A 5,672-nucleotide genomic window follows, 5' to 3' on the forward strand; every position below is an offset into this window, starting at 1 on the left:
AGGTTGGGGAGTCTCTTTCTCTGGAGACCTTCAAAACCCGCTTGGATGCCACCCTGTGTGACATGGTCTAGGCGGCCCTGCGTGCACAGTCGGGTTGAACTAGATGACCTCTGAAGGTCCCTTCCAAACCTTAACAATTCTATGATTCTATGACAGTTGTCTATCATGGGGAGACGTTGACCAGCTGTCACTCTTCCCTCCCTCATTTATCAGTTTGTTTGGCTTTCTACATAACATGATTTGCTGCATACTATGTTACCCGATCTGCTCTCTAAACAACAGTGCTGGGATATAAACCCTAAAGTGAGAATCCTAAATTTGGTCTGCAAATGCAAGGCGGCACTGTTTGGGTCCCTTGTGGGTCCACTCCCCTATGTCATGGGCACAGGACTGACTAGTAAGGACTAGCATGCTTTCCTTCTTTCCCATCTTTCCCAATTGCATGCAGGAAACTGGCTAAGTGAAAGGATTTTTTTTTTTCAGATAAAAGAATTGTTTTATGAAATAAAACCTGATTCTAGAAACAGAAGACAAGAGAAGTCTGAGTAATATCCTGGAGGAGCTTTGCAGGACAATCTCAGCAGTGAAGTTAATAATTAAAATTTATAGCTTTTTTAGTTTCATACGTTACCTGGTAAGAAAAGAAAGAAAACCCCAGCAGTATTGTTTCCCGTTGTCTATTCATTGCATATATTGATAAGGATCATATCTCATTATCTGAAGTATCCTGCTCTGGATTCTTATTCAGATGTTGCCAGAGTAGTTATCAGGGCAGTTGTCCAAGGAATGAAATTTTGCAGCCCATGACAAAAAATGTTTTGTATTGAGGTAATCTGAGGAAAGGACAAGACTGCTGCAACATGAACATAAAATGAGGATCAAACTGGCTGTGCCCTTTCCCATATTTGAGCATCAATATTTGGTGTGGTATGCTTGCCATTCCCATTTAACATGTTAACTTAGCCAAATTAAGATGAGAGCAAAATTTAAGGCATGTCATTTTGAACGAACTTCTCCCTTTACCATCCTGAGTGCTGGAAATCAAGCAATAAGCTCCATTTCACAGAAGACAATCTTTGATGACACTGCAGTTTTTACCAGTCGAGGCTTTAATAGTTAAGTGGTGTAGCACTAACATTTATAAAAACAATCTAGTCTTAAGATTTAATTATTATTATTACTTAATTAAATTAGGTAAGTTTTTTAAAAGAACTACTAATCTTCTACATTTTACTGGATTAGTCGCTCTATTTCAGAGTTCCAGGCCAGTCATAATTCTTAGCCAAGAAGAAAAATTAAAAGAAAAAAAAAAAAAAAAAAAGACCCTGTGGAAATGTGGAAAGAAAACTGCTAAACTAAAAAAAAATCACATCTGCAATGTAGAAATATATCTTTATATGAAGAGATGCTCTAATCACATTAAATGATACTCAGTGATCCCAAGATCAAGATTCACTTAGAAGAACTGACAAGAGGCTACTTCAAGGGACTCTAGTGGGAAATCATAAGAGGGCTTGGAAAGTGATGAAGAGTGATAAAAAATATTTTGCATTCAGTCCTTCTGCCTCAGAGGAATAGAGCTAGACTTGGAGTGAATGAGCAATATGCTGATTAACATAGGCAATAGCTACATTATCAAAACTATTCACTTTTAAATAAGTGTTAGGAATATCTCTTCTTTGAGCGGACAAAACTTCAATGTTCTCTTGTCACAGTGATGTGAGATTCTGATAATTCACTTTTCCCAGTGAGAATGCTTCCAAAAATAAACTTTTTTTTATTTCCACACAGCTTATTAACATAAACAGCTAACATAGAGTCCTTGCCTTCTTCTGCACACTCAACAATCTGAAATCCTTATTCATGCTAACATTAGTTCTGTTTAATATTTTATTTTCTACTCATTACTCAACATCAGTTGAAAGTTTTCCATTGTTTTCCTCTCCTAATAGAGTTTTGCTGTCAGGACCATCATCACCCATGGTTCATCCTCGTCCATTTACAGAAGTCTCTCTTTTATTATTTTATTATTTTATTATTTTATTATTTTATTATTTTATTATTTTATTATTTTATTATTTTACTATTTTACTATTTTCTAGTTTTTCAAGAAGAACTGATCTCTCCAAATCACCGGAAATCCAGAGCACAAATATATTTCACTTTCTAAATTAAATCTTGCTTTAAGAAATGCATCCAGACTATTATTTTATGATTTATATTGATCTGATTTAGTGAAATCTCCTATTCCCTCCATCAATAATTAGATATAGGGGAGAGATAAAAGGACCAGCYCTTCCTGCTGCAACATCTAACTGGAATGAATATAAATATTTTTTTTTTTAAAAAAATTAAAGATAAGGAATTATTTAGACCTAAGGTCATTATGTGTTAAATAGGTGAGTATCCATCAGTACACATTGTGTTATTTGACTTTTGCAGAAAGTTTAAATAACCTGTGGGAATTCATAGAATCATAGAATCATAGAATGCCCAATGTTGGAAGGGACCTCAGAATCCATCTAGTCCAACCCCCCTGCTCACGCAGGGTCACCTAGAGCACGTGGCACAGGTCTGCATCCAAGCGGATTTTAAAGATCTCCAAAGAAGGAGACTCCACAACATCTCTGGGCAGCCTGTTCCAGGGCTCTGTCACCCTCACGGTCAAGAAGTGTTTTCTCAAGTTCCTGTGGAACTTTTGGTGCCTCAGCTTGTGGCCGTTTCCTCTAGTCCTATCGCTGTCCACCACTGAAAAGAGACTGACCACATCCTCCTCACTGCCTCCCTTGAGGCACACACTGATCAGGTCCCCTCTCAGCCTCCTCTTCTCCAGGCTGAACAGGCTCAGTTCCCTCAACCTTTGCTCACAGGACAGATGTTCCAGGCCTCTGATCATCCTCGTAGCCCTGCGCTGGACTCTCTCCAGCAGCTCCACATCCCTCTTGTATTGGGGAGCCCAGAACTGCACACAGTGCTCCAGATGTGGCCTTACCAGGGCTGAGTAGAGGGGGACGATCACCTCCCTCGACCTGCTGGAGACACTCTTCTTAATGCACCCCAGGATCCTGTTGGCCTTCTTGGCCACCAGGGCACACTGCTGCCTCATGGTCATCTTGTTATCCACCATGATGCCGAGGGCCCTCTCTGCGGGGCTGCTCTCCAGCTGGTCACTCCCTAATCTGTACTGGTGTCCGGGGTTATTCCTCCCCAAGTGCAGGACCCTGCACTTGGCCTTGTTGAACTTCATGAGGTTTCTCACCGCCCAGTCCTCCAGTCTGTCCAGGTCCCTCTGGATGGCAGCACAGCCCTCAGGGCTATCAGCTAYTCCACCCAGTTTGGTACCATCAGCAAACTTGCTGAGGGAGCACTCCATGCCTTCAACCAGGTCGTTAATGAATAAGTTGAACAGGTCCAGACCGAGGACCGACCCCTAGGGGACACCACTAACTACAGGTCTCCAACTAGACTCCATGCCACTGACTACCACTCTCTGCACCCTGCCACTGAGCCAGTTCCTAATCCAACCCCTCGTCCACACATCTATCCCACACCTTGGAACTTTCCCAAGAGGATGCTGTGAGGGACAGTGTCAAAATCCTTGCTCAAATCCAGATAGACCACATCTACCGCTTTGCCCTCATCTATCCAGCTAGATATTCCTTCGTAGAAGGTGATCAGGTTAGTCAAGCAGGATTTCCCCTTGGTGAATCCATGCTGGCTACTCCTGAGCACCTTCTTCTCCTCCATGTGTCTGGAGAGAGCAGCCAGGATGAGCTGCTCCATCACTTTCCCGGGGATGGAGGTGAGGCTCACCGGCCTGTARTTACTCGGATCCTCCTTCTTGCCTTTTTTGAAGACCGGGGTGACGTTGGCTTTCTTCCAGTCCTCCAGCACCTCCCCCATTCTCCAGGACCTTCCGAAGATGATGGCGAGCGGCTTGGCTAGGACATCTGCCAGTTCCCGCAACACTCTGGGGTGCATCCCATCAGGGCCCATGGATTTGTGGGTGTCGAGTTTCCTTAGGTGCTCTCTGACCCACTCTTCCTCTACCCAGGGCAAGCCTTCCTCTCTCCAGCTCTCTTTTTGTGTCCCTAGGGCCTGGGATTCTAGAGGGCTCCCCCTGACAAACACAGAAGCAAAGTCGGCATTCAGCAGCTCTGCTTTCTCCGTGTTTTCCCTAACCAGGGTACCCACCTCATTCACCAGTGGACCCACATTCTCCCTGACCTTCCTCTTGTTGTTAATATGTTTGAAAAAGTTTTTCTTGTTGCTCTTAACATCCCTTGCCAGATTTAGTTCCAAGCGTGCCTTGGCTTTCCTTGTACATCCCTGCATTCCCTGACAATGCTCCTGTATTTCTCCCAAGGGGCCTGTCCTGTCTTCCACATTCTGTATACTGCCTTCTTCTGCTGGAGTTTTGCCAGGAGCTCCCTGCTCATCCATGCAGGTCTCCTGACCCCTCTGCCTGACTTCTTGTGCACAGGGATGCACTGTTGCTGGGCATGGAGGAAATGCCACTTGAAAACTAACCAGCTCTCCTGGGCGCCTCTTCCTTCAAGAGCCCTAGCCCATGGGATCTTTCCAAGCAGGTCTCTGAAGAGGCTAAAGTTGGCCCTCCTGAAGTCCAGGGTGGCAAGGCTACTTACTGCTCTGCCTCCTCCTTGTTGGATCCTGAACTCCACCAGCTCGTGATCACTGCAGCCAAGGCTGGCCCCCACCTTCACATCTTCAACCAGGCCCTGTCTGTTTGTCGGTATGAGGTCCAGCAGCCCACCCTTCCTCGTCAGCTCCTGCACAACCTGTGTCAAAAAGTTTTCATCGACACACTGTAGAAACTTCCAGGACAGTTTGTGCCTTGCTGTGCTGTCTTTCCAGCTGATGTCAGGGTAGTTAAGGTCCCCCATGAGAACCAGGGCCTGTGACTGTGAGGCAACTTCCAGCTGCTTGTAGAAGGCCTGGTCAACCTCCTCCTGCTGGTCAGGTGGCCTGTAGCAGACACCCACCACAGGGTCTCCCACATTGGCCTGCCCTTTAACCCTTACCCACAAGCTCTCCACCTGCTCATCATCCACTTCCAGGCTGAGCTCCATGCATTCCAGTTGCTCTCTCACATACAGAGCAACTCCACCACCTCACCTTCCCAGCCTGTCCTTCCTAAAGAGCACATAGCCCTCCATGACAGCACTGCAATCATTGGAACTGTCCCACCACATTTCTGTGATTCCTATGAGATCGTGGTGCTGGGAGCGCACACAGATCTCCAGCTCGTCTTGCTTATTCCCCATGCTTCACGCATAAGCATTTCAGGGAGGTAATTGAGCCTGAACTTTTCCCAGGAGGCATGAGAGTGGACCCTCTATAATCACGTCCTAGTCATACTTCCCCACCACCATAGGCCTGTTGGATGGCCATTGACTTAGGTTGTATGGGATTGATTGCCCAGTCCATATGACACTCCCCTTCCCCCTTCTTGCTCAGTTTAAAGCTCTCCTAACAAGATTGGCAAGTCTTTTAGAAACACATGCCTGCCCTTCTTGGTGAGGTGGATCCCATCACCCCCCACTAGCTGGTGGTCGTCAAACAGAGTCCTGTGATCATAGAATCCAAAACCTTGCTGCCAACACCAGCAGCACAGCCAGTTGTTGATGTCAAATATCCGTTTTTTTCCTACT

Source organism: Nothoprocta perdicaria, unplaced genomic scaffold, assembly GCF_003342845.1.
Source record: "Nothoprocta perdicaria isolate Ctin4 unplaced genomic scaffold, notPer1 scaffold_365, whole genome shotgun sequence".
NCBI classification, from domain to species: Eukaryota; Metazoa; Chordata; class Aves; order Tinamiformes; family Tinamidae; genus Nothoprocta; species Nothoprocta perdicaria.